Genomic DNA, 27244 nt, shown 5'->3' with positions numbered 1-27244 from the left:
CCAGGCACTGCTCTAGGTACAAGGGTTTGGGGATAACCAAGACAGACAAGAGTCTGCTTATATATTTTCATAAGAAGATAGCCCAAAAGAGCAACATATTTCAAAATTACTTTCAGAGGATATTAAAGGCTATGAAAAAAGATATAACAGAACAGAAGGAAGGGAGACATGAGATTTGAGCCTAGACACAAAAGATGCAAAGGAACCAGCCACAGGATAACTGGGGGGAGGGGTTTATAAATAGGGGAAACGGCAAGTGCAAACACGACAAACTCAGACCATGCCAGGAACACAAAGAAGGGTAACATGTCTGAAGTTAAGTGAACTGGGGGAAAGTAGTGTGAAATAAGGCCACAGAGGCAGGCCGAGGCCAGATCAGAGCCAGATGAGGAGCTCAGATTTTATTCAAAGTGAAATGGGAATCAATTAGAGGCTTTCAATCACCAGATTAATAAGTGGAGACAAGTAGATCAAGCAGCATGACTCCTTCTTAAAGATATCGACCTTGTCTTGCTCACCTCTCTTTCCCTGGGGACCTGGTCAGGGCTTAACACATAGTGTGTTCTCATTAATGCTCATTGCACTGAATTGAAAAAAACAATTTATGTTCACCCTGTACTGATCCTTAAATATTTTGAGTCCCTTGAGGGGTGTACTTGTTTCTTACTCGTTTTTGTCATTTCAGTGACTGAAAAAATATCTGGTATTGCACTTTTCAAAAATGTTGGTGAACGAATGAATGAAGCACATATTGAAATTCTAGTGAAAGGCAAAGTTGTTGGACAGACAGATTTTATTCTTGGGGAGAACTGTTACCTTCAGGATGTGCTCTAGCCAACAGAACACTTCTGAGAGTGAAAGGGAGCTGTTGTTAATGATTATGTTGAGACAACAAGTATGAAGTGGGACTATCTTAGGCACCGTGGTTTTCCTGAATATAATTTTTATTCAATCTTTCCATACCATCAACTCATTCCACTGCTCATTGATTCCATATTTGCCAAGAAAATTTCTGATGACTAACTTTTATTGGCCTTGTTTTTAAACCAAGCTACCATCTAGATCCGTTCTCCAGTCAGAGATTAATGTGCGTTAAGAACATAGGTTGATCTCGATTCTTCCACTAAGAAACCAATATGCTAATTTTTTTTTTTAAAGATTTTATTTATTTATTTGTCAGAGAGAGGGAGAGTGAGAAAGCGAGCATAGGCAGGCAGAGGCAGAGGGCGGAGCAGGCTCCCTGCCGAGCAAGGAGCCCGATGTGGGACTCAATTCCAGGACGCTGGGATCATGACCTGAGCCAAAGGCAGCCACTTAACCAACTGAGCCACCCAGGCGTCCCCGCAATGTGCTAATTTTTTCCCAAACTATTGTTTGTTAATATATTGACCCAATCGTACAGTTAAGATTAGAAAATCATGGTATACTGTTCTTTACAAAGCTTTAATTTCACATTTCTTTTTTTTTTTTAATTTTTTATTTTTTATAAACATATATTTTTATCCCCAGGGGTACAGGTCTGTGAATCACCAGGTTTACACACTTCACAGCACTCACCAAATCACATACCCTCCCCAATGTCCATAATCCCACCCCCTTCTCCCAAACCCCCTCCCCCCAGCAACCCTCAGTTTGTTTTGTGAGATTAAGAGTCACTTATGGTTCTTATCAACTTTTAGAATCAAACTGTCAATCTGATTTTTTTGTATTTTCTCCTTTTTTTAAATAAACCTCTGACCTATCATTTTCAGCAATATATTATTGCTTGTGGTTTGTTTATTTTCCCTTTGACAAAGCCAGAGGTATAAGATAGCGCTTTACTACATTTTGCTTTCAAACATGAGTGATTTTCCTACAGTTTTGTCAGTTGCAGGAATGAGAAAGTAGGTTTGTTTAAACAAGTTCTCTAATAGAGTAATCCTGGTAGGCTGGATCCCATAATCATATTCATTTGTTTAAGTTTACTTTTCAGCTGATTTGCCAAAAAGCCTTGGCTTGTCAGAATAGAGCCCGAATAGAAGGGAAAACTATAAAATGGAAAAATAAAGTGATAAAGTTGAAGTTTCCTATTTGAGTTTGCCGTTTCCTCTATATTATTCTGAAAATTGACATGGATCAAAGCACAGCCTGAAGAATGAGGAAAGCAAGGGAGTGTGCCTACCTGAAGCAACATCTCAGAGGTGTGTTCGATTGAATTCTAATGTTGTAAGTTCAGGTCCCCATAGTAATGTCCATGGCTCCCCAGAGGAGCTTGGAAAAAGCCATAGTTGTACTCTACTTATACACAGCAGGCGAAGCTTGCTAGTTCGATTAGTCCTACAGAAATGTAAACCCACCACCTCCTGAAAGTCACCCCTTTTCTGCCCTAAGCATGCCAAGAGTAATCCTGCATGAGGACAGCTGCAACAGCTGATCCTTTCACCTGAAATACCCCTCCCCTAAATCTTCACATGACTGTCTCCCTCTCTCCTTTCAGCAGAGATTTCATCTCCATAGAGCAGCTTTTCCCAATACAAATCCCATTCATTACCCCGGTTTTCTTCTCTCAGTAGCGTATGTGTCCAATCGCTTGCTGTTCCTGCCTTCACTGTCTGCCCCACACATTCATGTGCTTCCAACTAAGTTCTCTGAAGGCAAGAAACTCATCTGCCTTGCTCACTGCCATAACCCCAATATCTGGAATATTGCCTGGCACAAAGTAGTGTAGAGTAAGATTTACGTAAATGATGAATGAATAAATGAATGTTCTTCAGGGTGCCACCCTGAGACCTTCTGCAATAGACATTCCAGATCCATCCCTTCCAGAGCACCCACTTGCTGCTCCCATCACTCTGACACTGATTCATCAACTGCCTTGGATAATGAGCTAGCTAGTTTCCTGTGTCCTTTTACTGTCTCTAAGCAACTAACATGTAGACACCTCAGGCCACAGGCCGTGTCTAATCCTCCAATGTCTCATTAGCCTAGGTGCTTAAATAACTACTTCCCTTTCTATATTGTGAGTTTTGCATAGACCCAAACCACTTCTGATTCACCTGTGTATGCCCTGCATTCAGCAACAGAGTCAATCTCATAAAAAGTTTTAAAGTATTTGTTGAACCACAATCATATTTCCCCAACCAGTAGTTCATTCAGGATGGTGGATATTAATGCTTCCAAAAGAAATACTTTTACCTCATTCCAAAATAATCCATTATCTTCTTTTTTCCAACTTTACTGAGATACAAATGACATATAATATTGTATAAGTTTAAGGCATACAACATGTTGATTTGATTCACTTATATACTGTGAAATGATTATACCAGTGTTAGCTAATGAAATTCAAGAAGAGGTATTATGCAATACAAAATAAAACAACAACAACAACAAAACAAAACAGAGAGTAGCTCCTTCCAACTTAACCCCAAAAAAGAATTCATTAGAAGGAAGTGGAGTACTCACCAAATCAAAGAAAAACCAGAACAACCAGGCTTTAGAAATGACAGTAACTAGGAAATTTCCAGTAACCTGGGGAGTAGGACCTACAGAATAGATAGTCAAGGAGACATTGATGTGAGACATTGATGTGATTATTTGGTCCTAACCATTTTTCATCCTCTATTTAAGATATGAATTCTAAGGTTAGAGATACAGCCTTTCTTACTTTACATTACGTGTTCTTCCTTCCCCTTAGTAAAGCAAGATATCTTAACTGAGAATCCAACTATTAATACAGGTGATAGAAAAGAAATAATTCTTCAAAGCTAATAGAGGTGTATTATTTTGAAGAAAGGGAAATACATCCTGGGAAGAAAAATACATCAAGAATCCAACAAACAACTAAACATTCATTTAATGGCAGATGAGAGAAAGATATCCTTTTATGTGCTCCATGATGGCTACTGAGATTTTTGTCTTCCATTCATCAAATGGAATCTACTCCAAAAGAGTATCTACTCTGTATCAGGCATTGTGCTAAATGTCAAGGATCTAAAAATATGGACACAGTTCTTGCCCTCCTGGAGCTCACAGTCCAGTGGAAGAGATTCCTGATTCAATAGACATTACAATGAAGTATGATGGAAATGATCAAGATGAAGAATGAGATCCCCAAGTATAGTGCTCACAACTCAGTCTGGGGGCCTCAGGAAAGCTTCCCAGAGGAGCTAAGATTTGAGCTGTTCCTTGTAGTTTTTGAGCAAATGAGGATGCATTCCAGATAGAGGAAATACGGGAAAAGTAAAAATTATAAGAACCATGAAACAAAGTAAAGCATGGAAAGAAGAAATAGAATATGAAGTAGATGGAGGGAACTACTACTTTCAAAAATAAAAGAATCAGGGAGAGCCTCACTAAGAAAATGACACCTGACAAAGGTGGGAAAGTGAGATCTATGGATATTTTGTGGAAAGAGTGTTCCAGGTAGAGGCAAGAGCAAAAATCCCAAGGTGGAAGCACACCTGAACTTTTCTACTTGGCTCCCTCTTTCCGACTCAAGTTGTATAAAACTGAGCTCATTGCCTTCCTCCTCTACCCCGACTGTCAAACTTTTTCCTCATCTCAGTTTCCCTGGTTTGATAAATGATGTCACAGCTAATCTATTCTGAAATGTAGGAGACATTCTTGACTTCTTTCTCTCTTTCCTTATGTAGTCATCAGGCTTAATCTACCTTCTAAATATCTCTCAAATTTGTTAATTTCCCCTTCATCTTACTCTTGTCCACGCCACCATTACTGTTCATTTGGATTATGACAGTGGACTTTGGAGCCATTCTCCCTGCCCTGCCCATCTCCAGTCTACACAGCAGCCAGAATGCATTTTGAAAATGCAGACTAGATCATGTCACTCACCTGTTAAAACAAAACAAATGAGAACTTGTAGCGATTTTTTATTGCCTATAGAATTAAATCTGAATATATGATATGGTTTTCCTGGCATTTGGTCCCTCTCTACCTTTTCAGACTCATTTCATGCCACTCCCTTCTTTGTTCACAATGATCTACATTAAAATTTTTTTCAGTCCTTCACATACAGCATATTCTCTCTCACTTTAAGACCTCATAATGTGCTCTTTGTGCTTATAAACCTTTGCTTCATCTAAATAAGTGCCATCACCTTCATAGAGATAAGACTCAGCTTAAACAATACTTCCTCAGTTAACTCCTTTCCTGGGGCTCTGTTCACTCTGTTGCACACTGTATTTCCCCCATCATAATACTCATTATATGATGTTGTACACTACTGTATTTATTTTAACCATGTGATAAATTTCTCCCTTTGCTGTGCTACAGGGTCTTCCTCTGGGGAACAGAAACTTTAATTGAATTGTATTCTTTAATTGGATTGTACTTTGTGATATGTGCTATCACATATTTGCCCCTAATTTCTCTGCAACTCATAGCAAGAGTCCTAATTGTGTCCACTGGTGACCATGAAGGGAGAAGTTTCTTCTTACCTGCTCCTAATACCACTTTATTACCTGATACCTTGGTGAAGGTTCAAAGAGTTCTTTCTGTAGTGTTCAGGCAGTTCTGCAAAGAAAGAGTTGAGTCAGGGCAGTGGGACAGAGGACTGTGATTTGTCATCCCAGTTTCAGTCCTTCATTCACTTGTATACAGGGAGAAAGTTCTCATTTCCTAGGACTTCAGGAAATGCCCTACCTGGATGATTCCTTGTTCCCCAATTCTTCCCCTCTCTCTTCTAACTCTGAAGTGTTCTTCCCTTACTCTGAAGTATTCTTCCCTTAATGTCTTTTGCATCTAGTGTCTACAAGCTCTCCACATTTCCCCAGGCTGCTTCACCCCTCTTTATAAAAGAAATCAACTTTTAGTCCTCCATTCCCTCCCTGTCCTACATATTTTGCAACCCCATTTGTATCAATGGTCTTTCTTGTCTGTCTAGTTTCTTCTGGTCCCTCAGTGAAGAGGAAGGATTCTGGTGCTATGAGTGGAAAGAAAACAATAAAGATATCCTCTGTGCTGTAGCTCTTTTTCCTTGGAAAATCTGAAGTCAAATACTATCATAAAGATTTCTTTTGAAAATTCTTCAATCTGAGAACTTAAACTTGAAGTTGGATACTATATTATAATGTCAAGGATAACCAACAAAATAATAGAGATAGATTAATAAATTTCAAACCCAGAGAAAAAGGTGGAATGCACAGAACATATATAGCTCAATCTTTTTGTTAAAAAAGAAGAGGAAAAGAAAAGAAAAATAGGAAAAGTGCAACAAATGTCTATGGGCAAGATAGTTTAAAAAATTCCAAATATATAAATCATAATAAATACTAATGGACTAATTTGCCAATTAAAGAACAACCGTTGCCAAATCATACATGTCTGTGTATGTATATTTTGCAAGAGACAACCTTAATGCATGGCAAGTTTGAAAGTAAAAAAAAAGAGAAAAGTGTATATCAGACAAATGTAGGACTACATGAACATCAGACAAAACAGACTTTAAGACAAAAAAATTTTAAATTATAAGAATATTGATGCATAATAATAAAAATTCAGTTTACAAGAAAGATAGGAATTTTCTAAATTTAATGAACCAAATAAAATAGCCTAAAATATATAAAGTAAATTGAAAAGAATTTGAAGATTTTATTTATTTATTTGACAGAGAGAGATCACAAGTAGGCAGAGAGGCAGGTAGAGAGAGAGGGGGAAGCAGGCTCCCTGCTGAGCAGACTGCTGGATGAGGGCTTGGTCCCAGGACCCTGAGATCACGAACGACCTGGGCCAAAGGCAGAGGCTTAACCCACTGAGCCACCAGGCACCCTGAAAAGAATTTAGAAATAAATTTAAAAATTCATTATCATAATCAGAAATTTAAAAACATCTCTCATTATTAATTACTCAGAGACAAAAACTCAAAAATATATAAAATATTTGAACAAAATGAATATGTTTGATCCAAATGACATCTTAAACTTGGTACATAAGAGCCAGACAATAATCATTATTCTTACACACATGTGAATATTTGCAATGATTGACTGAATGCTACACCAGACATCACTGAATTTCAAAACATCAATATCATATAAAGTATGTTTCTGAAAACACTACAGTTAAGTTAGAAATTAATACCAGAATGTACCCATATCTTAGAGCTTTTAAAAACACACTGTAAATAATTTCATGGGTTCAAGAAGAAATCATAATGGAAATTTAAAAATTTTAGAACCAAAAAATAATGGAAACACTACATAGTAAAACTTGTGAGATGCAGTAAAAGTGGTAGTTATGTTCACATACTATAAAACTGCCTGTGATTTAGGTATCCAGTTAAGCAGTTATTAAAAAAAAAAAAACAATAAAACCAACCCACAGAAAGAGCAGGAAAGGAGATAACAGCAAAAATTCATGAAATAAAAATCTTTATAACATAGAAAATCAATAAAATCATAAGTTTGTTCTTTGAAGAGACTGACTAATAAAACACACAAGCCTCAGGAAGCCTCAGGCAAAACCAATCAAGAACAAAGAGAAAAGGCATAAATAAAGAGTATATTAGGAAGGAATAAATGGGACAAATGTACAGATGCAGAAGACATTTTAAAAGAAAAAGGAATTCTATAAACAATTTTATACAAATAAACTTGAGAACTTATACAAAATGGACAAATTCCTAGAAAAATATACTGTACCCAAATTGACTTAAGAAAACTGAATTGTTCTATAAGTATTAAAGAAATTGAAGAAATAGTTTGAAATCCTCCCATGAGAAAAACACTGAGCCTAGATAATTCAGAAAAAAACATAACCAATCTCCTAGGAACTGAACATTTCAATCTTAACAAATTCTCTCAGAAAATAGAAAAAGGAATAATAATCCCCAACTCATTCCACTGGATCAGTATAACACTGATACTAAAACTAGACAAGGAGAAAACAAAGGAAATATTAGGCCAATATAAATTATGAAAATAAATGCAAAAATTCTAAATAAGACAATAGAAAATTTAATCCAGAGACACAAAAATAGTGTAACATTAGAAAATCAAAACCTACTGATCTGATTTTTAAAAGTCTACAAAACGACCCAGAGAAAACGTTGTTCATACTACAGAAACATTAGAAGTAATTTGTTGAAAATCAAGACAAGGATTCCCATTGAACTCGCTCCTATTCAACATTGTGTTTGGGGTCTTAATTAGTGTGAAAAAGGAAAAAGTGAATTTAATATATAAAGGTTTACAAGCAAGATGCAAAATCAGCATTCTTCACAAATGATATGATTTTCTAAGTAGGAAAAAAAAATATTAAATACACTAGGAAGAATGTGAGAGATTAGCAAGGTAGCCAGCCATTATTAGATCAATATATGAAAATCAGTGACATTTTTGTATAATAGCAACAGTTACAAAACACAGATTATTAAAAACACCATTTCCAAAAGGAACAAAAACTCTTGAAGATATTAACGATCCTATGAACATCTAGAGAAAGTTTAATAAGGTTCATTTTTTCTTAAAATCCTTAAAGATCTCCAAAACTGAGAAATATTCTGTACCATGTTCATGGATAGTAAAACTCAATACCAAAAAGATGCTAAATGTTCTAAATTTCCCTTTAGAACTGAATAAAATTCTGATTTAAATATTGAAAAAACTGATTCTAAAGTGTACAAGGAAGAACAAAGGACCAAGAAAAGTCAAAACACTCCCAAAGAAGAAAAAGAAGTTAGAGTTACCCTACCAGATGTAAATTCTTATTGTAGAGTTATAATAATTAAAATTGCAATATTGGGGGAGGAGTCAAGATGGCAAAGAAGTAGCAGACTGAGACTATATCAGGCAGCAGGAGATCAGCTAGATAGCTTATCTAAAGATTGCAAACACCTACAAATCCAATGGGAGATCAAAGAAAAGAAGAACAGCAATTCTAGAAACAGAAAATCAACCACTTTCTGAAAGGTAGGACTAGTGCAAAGGTGAATCCAAAGCCAGGGGAAGATAGACCGTGGGGGGAGGGGCCGGCTCCCGGCAAGCAGCGGAGCAACAAAGCACTAAATCAGGACTTTTATAAGTCTGTTCCAATGAGGGACATTGCTCCAGAGGCTAAACCAGGGTGAAGCCCATGCGGGGTCAGCATGGCCTCAGGTCCCGCAGGGTCACAGAAGGATTGTGTCTGAGTGTCACAGAGCTCGCAGGTATTACAATAGGGAAGCCAGCTAGAGACAGAGCCAAGGAGTGAGCTCTCAGCTCGGGGTTACCTTGAACGGGTTGCAGGCTTGGTGAGCTCGGAGCATGGCTGGAGGCCAGGGAGACGGGAATAATTGGGCGTTATTCTCTGAGGGCGCACTAAGGAGTGGGGCCCTGAGCTCTCGGCTCCTCTGGGCCAGAGACTGGGAGGCTGCCATTTTCATTCCCGCTCTCCGGAACTCTACGGATAGCATTCAGGGAACAAAAGCTCTGGAAAGCGAACCGAGCTAATTACCCAGCCCAGACCCTGGTAAGGGTGGTGCAATTCTGCCTGGGGCAAAGACACTTGAGAATCACTACAACAGGCCCCACCCCCAGAAGATCAGCAAGAAATCCAGCCAGGACCAAGTTCACCTACCAAGGAGTGCAGTTTCAATACCAAGGAGAGCAGTGGAATTCCAGAGGAGGAGAAAGCAAAGCATGGAACTCATGGCTTTCTCCCCATGATTCTTTAGTCTGGCAGTTAATACAATTTTTTTTTTAATATTTTGATGGATGAAGGACCTCAATGTGCGAAAGGAATCCATCAAAATCCTTGAGGAGAACAGAGGCAGAAACCTCTTTGACCTCAGCCACAGCAACATCTTCCTAGGAACATCGCCAAAGGCAAGGGAAGCAAGGGCAAAAATGAACTATTGGGATCTCATCAAGATCAAAAGCTTTTGCACAGCAAAGGAAACAGTTAACAAAACCAAAAGACAACTGACAGAATGGGAAAAGATATTTGCAAATGACATATTAGATAAAGGGCTAATGTCCAAAATCTATAAATAACTTAGCTAATTCAACACCCAAAGAACAAATAATTCAATCAAGAAATGGGCAGAAGACATGAACAGACATTTCTGCAAAGAAGACATCCAGATGGCCAACAGACACATGAAAAAGTGCTCCACATCACTCGGCATAAGGAAAATACAAATCAAAACCATAATGAGATACCACCTCACACCAGTCAGAATGGCTAAAATTACCAAGTCAGGAAATGACAGATGCTGGCGAGGATGCGGAGAAAGGGGAACCCTCCTACACTGTTGGTGGAAATGTAAGCTGGTGCAACCACTCTGGAAAAAAGCATGGAGGTTCCTCAAAATGTTGAAAATAGAACTGCCCTATGACCCAGCAATTGCACTACTGGGTATTTACCCTAAAGATACAAACGTAGTGATCCGAAGGGGCACGTGCACCCGAATGTTTATAGCAGCAATGTCTACAATAGCCAAACTATGGAAAGAACCTAGATGTCCATCAACAGATGAATGGATCAAGAAGATGTGGTATATATATACAATGGAATACTATGCAGCCATCAAAAGAAATGAAATCTTGCCATTTGTGACGACGTGAATGGAACTAGAGTGTATCATGCTTAGTGAAATAAGTCAATCAGAGAAAGACAACTATCATATGATCTCCCTGATATGAAGAAGTGCAGATGCAACATGGGGGGTTAAGGGGATAAGAGAAGAATAAATGAAACAAGATGGGATTGGGAGGGAGACAAACCATAAGTGACTCTTAATCTCACAAAACCAACTGAAGATTGCTAGAGGGAGTGGGGTCAGGAGAGAGGGGTGGGGCTATGGACATGGGGGAGGGTATGTGCTATGGTGAGTGCTGTGAAGTGTGTAAACCTAGTGATTCACAGACCTGTATCCCTGGGGATAAAAATGTAAATATATAAAAAATATAAATATATAAAAAATATATAAATATATATAAATATAAATATATGTTATATTTATAATATATATAAATATATTAAAAATATATTTTTAAAAGACTACAATATTGAAGCAAATACAGATAAACTGGCCAGTGGAAAGAATAGAAAGCCCAGAAACAGATCCGTGCATACATGCAATTATCATTATGAAGACAATCATATGCATACCCATTCTGAATGCAGAACATGGGATTTTTCCCATCCTATTCTACATAGAAGAAACTGAGGATCCAGAGGGTAATTAACATGTCCTATATAACAAGGCTAGTCAATTACAGTGCCTGAATTTGAAGACAGGTCTGCCTGAGTCCAAAAACCATACCATCCCAGAGCAGAGATCTTGTTGTTATTCACCTTTGTTCCCTTAGCACATAGTAGGTCTTCACTGCTATATACTTTTTCATCGGTCTATTTGCACCTACTTCATTTTGATTTGGCACTGAATTCACATAGGATACACTGGCCTTTACAACTTTACTCATGTAATAGTGACTTTTACTTTAGAGAGAAGGAAAAATCATTTCCTTTTATATAAAACTGATCTCTGATAGTTTGAGTAACATTAAAAGAAAGAAACATAAAGGAATGGAAACTATCCTTTAATAAATAACTAATATACATTAGACATTGTTCTAGATGCCTATAAAACTATCTTATCTGTGCTACATTCTAAAGCATTGGAGAAGTGGATTTTAATCTTGACTGTCCCTTATTAGTGGTATGAACATTAGAAACTCAATCTCTCTGAGCCTTTAAATTCTTAACTGTAAATAGATAGTAGTAGCCAGCTACTACATCTAGGAGATATTGATAGATCCAAATGAGCTTAGATATATAAAAGCATTGCAATGCAATATCCAAATCAAAGACTGATGACGTTTTATTGTTGCTATCTTAAACGTAATAATCCTATTTCACTGTTTTATATGGCATAAAACATAAACTTTTAACTTAAAAATGTAACACTTCTTCCTCCCACTGTGTTAAGCTTATCCCCATTTGTTGGGAGTCCTGAATGACCCACAGGGGGAACTGCTACTCAGCTAGCTGTGCTATCTTTTAAGACTTAGGCCATCATTTCTCTGAGCTGACAACCAGGAAGGTTTGGGACCAAATAGCTCAATGAATATTTTCAAATTGTTTCCCTTTAGAGAGTTCTAGATGAAATGACATTTTTCTAGGAAGTAGAAATGACAGATGATTACCAGGGTTAAAACATTTAGATTCTTGCTTTCCCTAAATGCAATTTGCTTCTTGCTTTTCCCAAATGCAATGGAAATTGAGTTGAATTAGACTTTACACAAACTGGGAAATATAGTCTTGATTTTAATATTAAATTGTATTAAAGAGTAAGCCATAAGTAGGTTTCCAATTTTTACATTTATTAAGTGAACCAGAGTGGTAATTTTTAGTTCATCAGAAATCACGTAATTATGATAGAAAAAAATGTCTGGGAAATTAGATTAAACTTGAGCTATATACAAGATCAGAATAATTCTGAACTCTGAAACTCTCTGGATCATCAAATGCATTTAACAATTAAAATTTCAACATATGCTCAAATTCATTACTAAAACTCAAGAAATGTTAATGACTAAAATACCAATACAGAGATATTTGTACTAACACTCACATCCCTGGTTAAGATATAAAAGTAAGTTAGGTGGATAAATTCATCAAAACATACAATTTGAAACATGATAAAAGAAAGTCGAGATACCTAATCCTTTCTAAATAAAAAGGAAAAAACCTCATCTCACTCTGTAGCTATTTTCAGAGCATGGAGATCTTGCTAGAAGGAAGGAAAAGCATGTTTAACCCTATTTTTATTACATGGCTACAGAGCTACTCCATTATTCAGTACAATGAAATTGGGCCTTCTGTCAATAGATGGTGTTAAAAACAAAATTCAACTGAGTAAATTTAAAGATACAACTAGCTTTATTCAACAATGCATGAATTGGGCAGCATCCCATCTAACATATAGAAAGGATCTCTGAAGAGTTGTATGAAATGGGAGATTTTTATAGTCAGAAGGAGCAGGGACAAGAAAAGAAAGCAGAGTCAATGATCTCATCTTTCTTTGGGGAACATGGCATCTACCAGGAGGGTGACCTCACTAGTGTTGACCAGGAAGGTCCAGACCAGCCTGTTAAGGGTTCATTCCTGGGGGAGGTTGAAACTGCAGTTAGGTTGGGTATGAAGTTCCTGGTTGGTGACATGGGATCAGCACAGGTGACTATATTTTGAGACTATTGTCTCCTTCTTACCAATCAAAATTCCTGGATGTTAAAATAAAAGATTTCATTCCCCACCACCCTAACACACACAATCTAATGAAGCTAGTGGTTTAAAAATCCAAAATCATAAGGTAAAAACCCCTCCTGCTCTGCTAAGGATATCTCTAAACTCTGGGAGATAGCACTGAACAGTAACATATGAGTAAAAATACTTCATGAAAAAGAATTTTCTGAGTTGATGCTGAGTTTTGTCAGGAGAATTTGTTTATACAGGGGGGTGGAGGAGAAGGAAAATAAAACTTTCAGTTATGGGCACATAAAGCAATGAGTTCATTTGTTAATATGTTTTTTAGGTTCGTTATCAAAACTTGAATTGAACTTTTATGGTACATTAGCTGAGCTAACATTCTTTTGAAAGGAGAAGATTCATGTCAAAAATTAGCTATCTGTGACCTAGTTCTAATAAATAAATGGATAGGTGCATATGAGCTGCCTCTGCAATTCCCACTGACTTGAAAACTGCTTACTTTGGACCATTTTGGGATAATTCTAGAAAGTTATAATGATTTTCTGGGGCCATAAATGATGAAACTCTGAGAAAGCAATTACATTACCATGGTTTTACTCTGGAGTTCACTGTAATGAAACTGAACCTTTTGTCAACAGTTAAAAATATTTCAGGTTTGCTCAAGCAATCAGTATAGTGCTAAGTCTTTGAGTTGACTTTATAATTGAGACAATATGAGCCCTACTGAATGCAGTTGTTATGATAGAAAGTTAATCTAAAGAAGGTAGGGAAAGTTAATCTAAAGAAGGTAGGGACATGATATAATGCACACGTTTCTCAACCAGCTTCAACTTGGTCTGTCAGTTTTAACAGTGAATGTATCAGACTACTACTGAATATTTTATTGTTGTATAACCACCAAAGATACTGTGCAGACAGGGAAGATATTTTAATTTTCCCCCCTCTGGTGAATACAGGACCCATCAATGTCAGGAGTGGCACAGTGCAGTTGTAAAGTGAAATTTTCTTTTGCATTTCAACAGCAGAAAACATCTCTGGCTGCCAACAGTCTCTGCATTTAAATTCTTCAGAATCACAATTGCTTGTTCTTGCAAAGGACAAACATTAGAGCCTAAATGGCCTTTGAAAGTCATCTCCTTTGGATTTGAGTGAGGGCTAAATTATATATCTTTTCCAAGTAGGAAGAAAGAAAGTGGATTAAAGAAGAGAACTGTTTGAAATGCACAACGTCTTTCCAGGGAACGGAAGGAATTGCATTCAGAGGGAGTTGAATTCCAGACTAGTAAACACATTGGTCAGTAATCCTCTCTTTGTTTACTGAACATGAATCACTCCTCGATTTCTTAAAGGAAACAAAGCAATGTGCTTTGTGTTTGCTAAGGCTATAAATCCTCAAGTGGAGGCCACTCTGGGCTGGTGCGGAGACTGCTGGCGTGGTTTGAGTCCTGCTCTTACCCATGCCATGGCCCAGTTTCAAGAAGAAAGTCAGCAGAATTGTTGAGCAAACTGATGGTTATGCTCCAGGAGAATCAGCCTTCAGCCCGTGCCCACTGTCAGGCCACTGATTTATTCCTCTGTGTCAAATGGCAAATGTATTCAAGCTGGCAAAGGTCGGTCTCCATGACAACAGGTCCAACTCTTCCCTCTGGAGAGAAAGCTGGAAACCATTTTGGACACTTCTTATTGGTTTAAGAATGTCAGCCTCACTTGGAAACCTGCCCAGACTGTATTTTGCCATGACTGGCAGAGATAGAGACGGATCCTGCACGGACAGCTCACCACCACAGTCATGAAGATTAACTCCGCTCGTGGGAAATATCAACTTTTGAAAAAGTTAATGACTCTATACTCCTGGTTCCTTAGGCAGAGCCCCCCTTGGGAGATATTCTGTTAAAGATAAACCGAACAATATGAAACATTTTAGTTTTAGTTGAGCAGAAGTTCATTGAATTGAGCAGCGCCAAACAAGAAGTATTGAGGACCCATCAGTGAACCAGAGCCTTGGGAGAACAGGATCAGGGAGAAAGACTTCTATCAAGTGCAGAAGCAAAGACAAGTTGATTGACTATAGCTTAAAGCCTAGCTGGTTGTTTGTGATTGGCTGTTCTTAACACTCCTGATTTCCTAACCTTGAGGCATTTACAAGCTTGGTTTTTGGGTTGCTTAGGTAGGCCACCACAGCATTAGAGCCACCTCTGATGTGGGAAACAGAGGCAAAAGAAAAGTTACTAAATTTCCTTACTACCTAGAGCCCACTGAAAAGTCCTTGAAACAGGCAGAGTGACATTCCTCTAGGGGCACAACTGCCTTCACCTTAACACTCTGCGAAGGGCAAAAGGCAATCCTAGCCTGACCACCCCCACCACCTCCAACCAGGATCCTATACATCTACTTTAACATATAAAAATTCCTTTGGAAACTTCCTGTATCTCTAAACCCTCCAAGATACGTGCTGGCAATCATCCCCAAGCACATGGCCCACCAATATACATCTGAAGGGTCTCTTGACTAAGGTTTTATTAGATGGTAATAAATGACATTTTCCCAACAACAGCTAGCCCCCTCGAGGCCCTGGAAACCTTGCTTCCAAAATTCCTTAGAGACTTACGCTAACCCTGACCCTCTCCCAACTTGCAAGTATATAATGGACCACATCTCACAACCCTGGGTCAGCAGCTCTTCCTGCCCATGGGTCCTGTCGCTGTGCTTGAATAAACCACCATTGTGCACCAAGGACGTCTCAAGAATTCTTTCTTGGTTGTTGGCTCTGGACTCCATCCCCTGAACCTCCCTTATATTCTAAAACTTCATCACCTCAGCCTGATGGCCTCCTTCTTTAATTAATTTAACAGTTCTTAAAATAATGGATTTCAAGAAAATGACACAGCCAGTGAAAAACAATGCAGCTGGCATCAAAAGCTGGGAAGAGCTTCTCTCTAAACATGTTTAAAAACTAAGAGGTAGGAGGGAAAAAAATCACATCTTAGGTGTTGGGTGGATTTTTAAGGGATCTCTTTTTAGTCTTCAGGTCATTAGTCATAAGGTCTTGAGAAAGCAAAAAGAGCCTCTTTTGCCAAAACAGTAGCAGTATTATGGTAAATTGGAAGGGGAGGAAAATCACGAGAGACTATAGACTCTGAAAAACAATCTGAGGGGTTTGAAGTGGCGGGGGGGTGGGAGGTTGGGGTACCAGGTGGTGGGTATTATAGAGGGCATGGATTGCATGGAGCACTGGGTGTGGTGAAAGAATAATGAACACTGTTTTTCTGAAAATAAATAAATTGAAAAAATTATTTAAAAAAATAGTAGCAGTATTAGAATTTTTTTTAACATAGCGAAAATGATCTAAAAGCACTTCCCGGGTCATCTAATATTTCAAGTATTCTTACATAAACCTGTGTTTCTGAGTAAGTTACCCAAACCAGAGACTTATAGCATCTGGGAAGCTTTATAAAAATGCAAATTCCCAAGCCTCCCATGAGACTCACAAAACCAGAATCTTTATGGGAATAGCCCTTGAATCTTTACTTTTCCTAATAACCCACAAGTCATTCCAATGGTTGGAAATCATTGGCCATCAGTGGCATATAAGTTCCTTAAGGAAAGACATAATAAAACTGTAAACCAAATGAAACATTTAAGATGGAAACTGTTTGCATCCTTAATTACATCTTGAATAACCAATCTTGAAATGTGTATTTGGTTATCAAAATTTAAATTTTGCTCTTAAAAAGAAAACTTTTCCATACTTTGCTCTACTTAAGAAAGAATGTATAGGTTTCTAAAGTTATCATGTTATATAATTAATAATACAATTTAAAGATTTATACATGTGAGTGGTTTCAGCACAACTAAAAAATTCTAGTAATTAGTGCTTTTGAACCCCATTTAGCCTAAAAGTACTAAGTTAGCCCCGTGTCTTCTACAGCTCCATTAATTAACTTGTCACCATGTATTTAATAAGTTCACAACTTACTCAGTGTGGTAAAAATAAATAAATAAATAAATGAGTAGTAGCAAGCAAACTTACTGACAGTGTGTATTGCTTTATTTGCTGTTTCCTTTCCTTGTATTTTACTAAATCTAGGTCGTGCCACCATTCACATAGGAATCCCAGGCACGCATTGCTTAATATCTTGTGATGATAAAGCACAATGAACAAACAGCTCCTTTAAGTGGAATATTAATGACTAGTACAGTCTGTAGCAAAGACCCCTAATTGTCCTGCCTATCAGGCCTGGCCTCCAGCTGACCCCTATCATTACATGGGAGAGTATTTAACTTCTGTTTTATTTAAACCACTTTTATTTTGTCTGTACAGTCAAACCAACACATAATATATAACCATTGCTGGGCTTTCTATTTTAAATATGCTCAGTGTTAAGGAGCAAAATTTTTCCTCCACCCTTCAAGATTCTTTCTGATGGTCTAGGAAATAAATTGACATGAAACTGATTAACAGAAGAAAATCACATGCAGTCATGTACCTACTAGGGCCTCCATAAGAATTTGAGGCCCACAGGCTGTCAGGCAGTTGAGGTTTATATATCTGCTATCCAGAGACAAAGAGAAGGGGGTAGGGGCTTGGAACTTCAAAGGGAAGGAAAACAATTCCCAGGAAGATGAAAAGGAGTAAATGTTGGGTAAACAGATGTTTGCTGGGCCATATAGAATTAAAAGGACATAGAGAGAAATTTTTAACAAGCAAATTTTGCTAAATTTCTCCCTGTCTACGAAGCCTACTTTATATTATTCTATCTGTGGTGATTGCTACCTTCACACAGAAGGCCCTCCAACTAAATTCTTTAAGGCAGTTAGGGAGAAGGTCAAAGTTTCTTCCTGAGCCATCTGTTTATTATAAATAATCAACCTAAAATCATCCAAGTAATAATACATAATCCAAATAATCCAAATCCAACAATGCCAAAGAGACACATTTTGGGATGACAGATTTTGCTCCCCTACAGCTAAATCCAAGACTGTCATTTTGACAATGCTAGCATTTGGGATCTAAATTCTGTGCATTTGCACATGCGTACACACACACACACACACACACACACACATACAGAATATCCAATGCCAAAGAATCTCTCCTTGACCAAACCTTAGTCAGGTTCCCCTGAACTCTTCTCAACAAGACCCTGAACTTCGGGACTTCCCTGATCGTCACTATCTAATTTTAGCATGAATACTTAATGCTAAGTCAGTTCAGCCAGAATCTCCCACTTGGATATCTGATCATCTTCAATATCTGATCAGTTCCTCATCCCTCACCATCTCCCTTGAGATGTTTGATCATCTTGGCCCTCCAGCAAAAAACCAATTAGGACAGTTTAGCAGACTCTTTCCTTACCCCTTACATTTCCTCTTAGTAATTTTCCATGCGCTGACCCTGCCTTGCTCTTAAGTTATAAATTTTCCTTGTATTCAGAGTTGAGCACGATCTCTTTCTCCCACTGTAAAACTCCACTGCAATTTTTCTCCACCTACCACAATAGTCCTGAATAAGTTTGTCTTACCATTCTTGGACAAGTGTTAAGAAAATCACTCTTTTTTTCGATTCCAGTCAATAAGTCAGTGGAATCTATGCTGATGCAATATTCATGTTAACTGAAATACCTGTAGAAGAGATGAAGCCAAATGGCCAGCTTATAATACAGGAATGACTCAGAGTTTCGATACTGAAAGAGTTGCAGTCCTTCCCTGGATTTATTGTATCTGCAATAATCTGTTCTGAATAACATACTAGGGAAGAGGAAAGGGAATAATTGGACAATTAGAAATCAATAATTTTTTATGTGAATTATGAATACATTTATGAATATTTAACCTAAACTCTCATTTAAAGGAGTCATAATCTCTTTGCTACAACTGTCCCATTTTGAGCCAATATTTCACTGGACTATTTGACCTTGATGGGAATTATCAAAGTATCATGGAGAGCTTTGGCACAATCAACAACAGGGTGTTTTCTGTAGCAAAGGGAAGAAGTAGACCATATTCCGGCCTGAGTAATGTTTGCTTAAAAAATAAATAAATAAAAATAAAAATAAAAAAGATTTTATTTCTTTATTTGAGAGAGAGAGTGCATGTGAGTGGGGGAAGGGGCAGAAGAAAAGAATCTCAAGCAGAGTCCCACTGAGTGCAGAGCTTGACTGAGGGCTCAGTCTCATGACTCAGAGATCATGACCCTGAGATCAAGATACCGAGATCGTGAGTTGAGCCAAAACCAAAGTCAGGTGCACAATTGACTGAGCCACCCAGACACCCTTGATCTGAGGAAAGTTTAGATGGCAGGTAGGAATCTCTGTTAAAGAATTACATGTAAGAACTTGGTTTCTACTGGAAAACTTATTTTAATCTCAAAAGCATCCAATAACACAAATTAACATTCAACCTAAATTCTCACATGTAAGGTTATCTTGGGAAGGCGGAATGATCCTCCTTGCTTATGCCTGCTTTTTTTCCTCCCTTTTATCTTGCACTCCATCTTCAAAGGTAAGTCTCTCAAAATTTTGATTTACTGTATGATTTGCTTTTTTGTCACTTTTTTGTCTGTTTGTTTTTTGTCACTAATTTCTTTCATTTGGTTTCCAAGGCAATACATGCTTTTGTAATGAATGCTTTTAAAACACCTCTTCTATTTTCCATTACAGTTATCCAGAGAACAATACTCCATTATTTATCTAGTAAATATATTTTACTATGGATCAATTCTGGTTTGTTTGTTTTTTCATTTTGAGTGTCTTTATATAATCAGACTTACAAAACACCCAATTTCATAAAACATGAAAGGTAAAATACTGAGCATTGGAAAAGCTCACTTTGATGCTCTATACACCAGTATACCTTTCCTCCTTTTCTCCACATTCACTGGCAAGATTCACTAGAGGAAATCCAGCAGTTGGTCAATGAGCCAGTAAATGTAACACTCCCTTAAAAGCATGTTCAGATTATTTAGATAACATAGAATTTTGTCCTTTAAAAGCACCATTTTCTGCTTAAAGGATCATCCTCCACAAGGCATAAGAAAATATCTCTCCTCTATACACGGAGTCCCCTGCATTAGTCTAGTGTCAGATACCAAATATGTATACTTGAAAGCAGAAAATATTTGCTAAATCTTGCCTGCCATAAACAAATTACATGAACAAAAACTGGTGGAGGTTTCCTGTCTCAAAGAAGTAAAGTCTTAAAGATGTAAAATCACTCTACTATTTCTACATTTCAGTCCTTAAAGATGGGCTTCATTGTGTTTAACTCCAATCATTTCTGCTTTATTTCAATTCCAATTTCTCCTACACTTCTCTGACTCTACCTATACACCTGGCAGTCTTTTCTTTCTGCTTATTATATCATTTTGAACAATTTCATGACATTAGAAACATTTATGCTTGTCAGACTGAGAATGGCTACCTAATCCATGATTTAATATATTGTTTGTCATTGGCTACCTCTCCAATTAGACTTTCTCTTCAAAGTACAGTCTCAGGAACCTACTTTTTAATTCTGAAAAAAAAAAAAAAACCTGTCTTCCTTAATAGGCTTATTTCATCTTTATTTTCTGATTACAGAAGCACATCTTGAAAATCTAAAATATAAGGCCATCATAATATATAAGAAAATTCTGTATTACAAAATAAAATTAAAAATAAAATTTGTTTATTTGCCACAGTCATTCACATATGCAACAATTATAGTTTTCCCCTAAATCTATGACTAAACAAATGTATTCCAAATAAAACAGGCTTCATGCATGTCTCTATTCTGTGAAATATCTTTAATGGTGTTCCATTACCTTACATTACAGCAAGAATGAATTATTCCTTATTACTCAAATGTATCTTTTACTTTCCCATCTTCATGATCATGCTCATTCTCTTCCCTCTGCCTGGTGTGACCCCCACCCATCTAACCACGTGACCATCTATCTCACCTCCACTTGTCATTACTTTGACTTGCTTTCACCTAATTTTAATTCTCAATTCTTCCACATGGGCTTTCTTGAGTCTACCTCCTGGCTCAAGAATCTGCCCATCCCCTGAATATATAATTTGTTTCTCTTTATAAATTCTGACATTTTCACCTTTACTGGCATTTCCTGCCTTACCATTTTCTTATATAAGGGTAAATATCAAGAGGGGGAAAAACTTGATTATTTTTATTCTTTGCTATAATCTCAGGTAGACCAACACAGTGTTTTAAATATTATAGGTCCTCAATAAGTATTTAGTGAGTGTATTAGTTTCCTATAGCTGCCATATCAAATCACCACAATCTCAATGGCTTAAAACAATGCAAGCTTGTTCTCTTACAGTTCTGGAGACCAGAAGTCCAAAATCAGTTTCAGTAAAGTAAAAAGACTAAAGTCAAGGTGTTAGCAGGGCCATGCTCTCTGTAGAGGCTCTAGAATAAAATCCATTTCCTTACCTTTTGCCATTTCTAGAGCTGTACTCTCTACATCTCTTGGCTCATAGCCCCTTCCTCCACCTTTTGGCCAGCAGGTAGGATCTTCAAATCTCTCTTTGCTTCTGTCACATGACCTTCTCCTCTGTCTTCCTCTTATGAGGCAATGTGATGACATTTCAAGCCCACCTGGACAATCAAGGATAATCCCTTCATCTCAAAATTCTTAACTTAATCACATTTTTTGCCATAATAGGTAATACTCATCATTGTGCCATTATTCATAGATTCTAGTGATTAGGACATGAATGTCTTTGGTGGGAATTTTTCAGCCAGCCACTGCAAGTTTAAGTTAGCAGCCTTCACTGGTGCTGTTCATTATTTTTTTGCCACTGGTTTGGGATGGTGTTAGTGAACCGTCTGACCAAAGCAAGGCTATTTGACTTTAAAAAAAAAAAAAATATATTGCGCGCTTTTTTGCTAAAAAGACTAATAGGATACTGAATAGTTTATCAAATCATTTCCCATTTAATCACCAAGACAACTCAATGAGTCCAGTATTGTCATTATCTAAGTGTAAGCCACACAAAGTTCCTGCACAAAGCTGTCGGACTGCTCTGCAAGCAAGCTAGGTCACATTGACTTCTTTCTCTTGATGCTCTAGAACACCACCCTTGACTCATTTCTGGCCATTTTTCCTAATTCCATAGTACCCCTTCTGTTAAAACTTTGTAAGCTATACACACTAAATAGGCTTTTAAAATGTCACCTTTCGATGCAAACTTCAAAATATTCATACATGCTGAGACTCCATCTAACAAATTTTCCATCTGAAAACATCAATGTCCTCATAGATACAAATTCAATACTAATAGTCTCTGCTTCTACCCATTGTATTCTTTTCAGTAAGAGCTGTCTATTCCAATCTGGTGGGAAAATGGCCATGTAGGAGCAGAAAACATTTCCCTTCTTACCTTCTAGTTTCTTTAGCTGGTCTAATAATTAAATTGGCAGAACACAAATAGGAGAAAACAATTAATTTGGCATATAAGTACTCCAAAATGTGACCAAAGCAGGCAACTCTTATACTTTTAGACAACAAAACAATAAATTTGTAAAGAATTGACAAAGAAGTTTGGGCTTGGGATGGTAAATTAGTGAAGAAGTAAAAGTTTTGTTTATAGAGCCTTCTCAGCCTATCACACTGTAAAAAAAAATCTTTACCCTTCTAGATTCTTTTGGTTAGTCTAATAATCAAATTCACGTGAGACAGATTAACAAGAAAAAGAGAAATTTAATTATGTACACACAGCATTCCTATAAGAATATGAGACCCACAGGCAGTCTGATAAATGAGACTTACGTGTTACCCTGAGCAAAAAAGAAGAGGGTAGAGATTTAGAACTTCAAAAAAGAGAAAGATAATTCACAAGGAGATAAGAAGAGCAAATGCTTGGTAAACAAATATCTCCCATGCCATGTGGAGAAGTCTTTCCTATGTACAACAAAATTATCTTTGTGATAGTTCTCTTCCTGATGCTCCCCTGAAGCACTAACTTCCCTATTCCTGTTGATCCGAATGCTTTCTAAATCCTGGTACAGGAATGGTATTGTAGGGGCTGACAACAAGCTACTGCAAGATGAGTCACTTTGGCCTGAACATGATTTTGAGTTTAAAGCAATCAAAACCCAACAGATTCAAGAAAAATTCTTTATCTCCCCCTTGACTCCCTTCTTGTACCAGGAAGAGAGCTACTAACAGAGATTCCCCTTTACCTAAGAAACTTATCTTTGCAATTGGGCAAGCTTGGTTTTCCAAACATCTCCTTTTACCTTCCTGCTAAGATTTTTCTCCTTTTTGTATTCCGAGACTCGTACCCTTCTCCTTAGCGCATATAAGTGTTATGTTGCCTCACAGTCTTTGGAATCTCCGTATCTGTGTAGACTGCCTTTATATACATTATTAAAGTTTATTTTCTCCTTTTAATCTGTCTCATGTCAATTTAATTCTTAGTACAGCTAGAAGGACATTGAAGGGTAGAGGATATTTTTCCTCCCAAGCCATACCTTTCACATAGGAGATTTATTTACTGCTTTCAAGGAGCCAAAGGGGGATCAAAGTGTCCTTCCTGCCCTGGCTGTATCTTGTCTTTAATTTAAAATAACCAATATGGAAGTTTGATCATCCATCTGACTCTAGGTTTCAGCTCAGGTCATGATCTCAGGGTTGTGAGATTGAGTCCTGCTTTGGGTGGAGCCTGCTTGAGATTCTCTCTTTCTCTCTCTCTCTCTCTCTCTCTCTCTCCCTCTGCCCATATCCCACCCACTCCCCACCCTAGCCCCTGGCTCAGCTTATATCTGTGCATGCTCTGTCTCTAAATAAATAAATAGATAGATAGATAGATAGATAGATAAAATAACAAATAACCAATAAACCAAAATGGCATATTTCAAGGTGTTTCTCTCTTGCCTTTCCTTTGGCACAGTCTAAATGTTTCCAATAGAATTATTCCCTAGGCACTGGACACCATACCACAGCATATTCCAAAATCTGGCTCCTGACTGTGTCTCTACTCACTCCTCACACAGAACTCTGTTGTTGCCCATACTGTGGTCTGTAATTAGAATATCTGTCTTCACCCCTCCTTTGTCTGTTTGAAGTCATCAGCTCTTCCTTCAGGACTTAGCTCAATCTACCACCTCTCTGAGGCCTGTTTTATGAGACTTCCCTCAAGTAGACAAGCCATATGCTCCTTTATCCCTGAAGGGGAGCAAAATATAACACCCCAAAATATATCTTTGAAATATTGATTACTTTTAGCTGGTTATTTTTAAGAGGTAGTAGATATAGGTGAAGCTCTGAAAACTGAATAGAAATCACCCTTTCATTAGAGACATTTATAAGAAAAATCTCCATTTCTTTCTAACTCACTTTTGTTCAGGGTTTCATCACCTCTACTACTTTCTGTCCAATTAGGAAGGTTTTTGCCAGGCTTTCTCTAGCAGTTAAAGGATTTTTTTTTTTTTTAAAGTATCAGACAAGCAGTCCATTTAAATTTAAGTTAACTAAATCTAAATAAAATTCAAAACTCTATTCCTTAATCACCCCAGCTACATTTCAAGTGGGGGAGGGTGCAAGAACTCCTGTCCCCCTCAAAGATCTGTCTAGCTGAACTAAAACCAAGTTAACATGAGACAGATTAACAGGAAAAAATCAAATTTAATAGCACATGTATATAGGGCATCCATACAGACATGAAAATTCCAAAGATAATCGGGCAAAATGAGATATACATGTCATCCTGAATTAAGGAGAAGGGAGTAGGGGTCTGGGACTTCAGAAGAAAGGAATGCAATCCACAAGGTAATAAGAAGAGCATATATTTGCTCTGCCACACCGATGGGCCACTCTGATAAAATTTATCTCTGCTATTAACTCCTATTCTGGGAAAGACCCCCAATTTACATTGTTCTATGTAGTTAAAGGAGGAGCAAAGTTTCTCTAGAGCCTGCAGGGCATCAATTGCCTTCAACTCAAAATAATCTTCATGCCAAAGTGGCCCATCTTGACACAGCCTGCCATCAGCCCCTACTTACTCAATAGCCGTATATGGCTAGCGGATACCATGTTGAATAGTGCCGATATAGAACAGTTCTATCACTACCATAAGTTCTATTAGACAGGTCTAATGTAGGTTATGTTGCAGTAACAATACCAAAATCTCAGAGGTTTTAAACTGCAAAAGTTTATTTCTGAGCACTCAAAATCTGCTGCAAATCAAAATGACTCTAGGGTACTATCTTCCATGTGATAACTCAGTATTATAAGCCATTTTGGTTTTGTGGCCCTTCTATATTCCCATACACTCCCATAATCACTGTAGTAGGGAAAGAAAACATGGAGTACCATGAACCAACGTTTAAGTGCTTCCACCTAGAAATGACAGCCTGAAAAGCCTAATGCTCTGTGTACACAGAGATAGGAGATTAGTAAATGCTGGTGACATCTGCCTGTGATCAAACTGCTTCCTTCTTGTTCCTTCTTGTAATTAAGACTATGCATGTGAAAATACTCAATGTAGTTTGGGGAACACAGTAGACTATTAGTAAATGCTACTTTCCTACTTCTTTTTCCTAAATAGCTTTTTATATGATGTCTCAGGTTCTGGTCTCAGCTTCATTTAATCCATTTTCTATACCATCAGAATGACCAGATCATTTTCCTGCTCAAATTCTTCTACAACGTTGATCACTGAACCAAGATTGAAATGTACTCTCTTTAACATGACGTCCAAGGCCTCCCAGAGTTTGGGCCAACTGGCTTCCCAAACTTCTCTTCCGTTGTCCCATGTGCTCCAACAGTTTTATATATATATGGTCATTCTATCCCTTGGTCTTACGCATAAAAAACTTATGCTCTAACTTTGTCCCCTTGGAATGCCCTTCCTCTCTTTCCCTACCATCATAGTTCCCTTAAAATGCCACCTTCCTTGACTTCCTCAATTAAAATTAATTTTTCCAACCCATATCCTCTTGTGCCTTGTCTCTTACTCTGGTTATGTATCTATTATAAACATTACAAGTAAAAGAATGGAGTCTTACTCATCTTCGATCCTCTTACTCATAGCCAGGAATATAGTCTGTGTTTAGTAAATTTTTGATGAATTTAATAAAACCTTGCTATGGGGAATCTTTCTTCAGAAATGTTCCACCAAAACTATTAGCATCTTATAAGAAAAACAGTACACCCATGGATTAGAAATATAATGCTTTTTTTCAATAAACATTAATATAGCATCTCTAATATTATAGAATAGGACAGGTTGTAACCAAATAGACTTAGGTTGAAAATGTAAGAAGTGAATGGTTACCTTAAAATTAAAAAGGAATTACTTGGTGTCTTGCTGCCAATATAAGTAAACATTTTAAGTAGTGCTGAATCAGCATTTTCTGAGACTTTAAAGTGATGGAAGATTATAATTTAAATACTTTATAAGTAGAAATCAGGAAAGTGAGAGCTTGTTTAAAAATAGTCCATGAGAACTTCCTGTGTCCTTGAAATATTTGTGTATGTTTTGATGTTGTAAGAGAAAGTAATGTGAATTACCTCTAAAATTTCAGTATCATTAAGAAGGCAATCAAAAGAGATTTTGAAAAGAGATAGCAAAGCCTTAAATTGGAAATAGGAAGTATAAGGAAAGATGTGACATAATTTGTTAAATTATACAAGAATAAGAGGAAATATTTTCTGTAAGAATGGAAAATGGGAAAAGGAAAGACATTATCTCAAAACATCTGGAGATGAATGATAAGCACTTCGAAATAGGATGAAAACCTTGAAGAAATATTATCTCAATGATAATCTACATAAAAAAAGGAGAAAAGCTGGGAGGCTTTTCTCTGTCCTCTACAGAGATTATCTGTAAAACAGAAGACAGGTGACAAACAGATAAAGATGTAACAAGCTATCTCCTAGGAGAGTGTTCTCTAGGGTCTCTGGAAGAGAACGGATCTTACAGCTCATTTCTCTATTTGAGTTTTTAAAAAGTTTAACTTTATTTAAAAAAATACATCTCTCTCATTTTCAAAAGATCCCGGAAACATATAATTACACTTTGATATACCCCTTGGGAAGTAAAGCAGC

Source organism: Mustela nivalis (genome assembly GCF_964662115.1).
Source record: "Mustela nivalis genome assembly, chromosome: 7".
NCBI lineage: Eukaryota > Metazoa > Chordata > Mammalia > Carnivora > Mustelidae > Mustela > Mustela nivalis.
The sequence above is the reverse complement of the archived record's forward strand: the minus strand, read 5'-3'. Positions refer to the sequence as shown.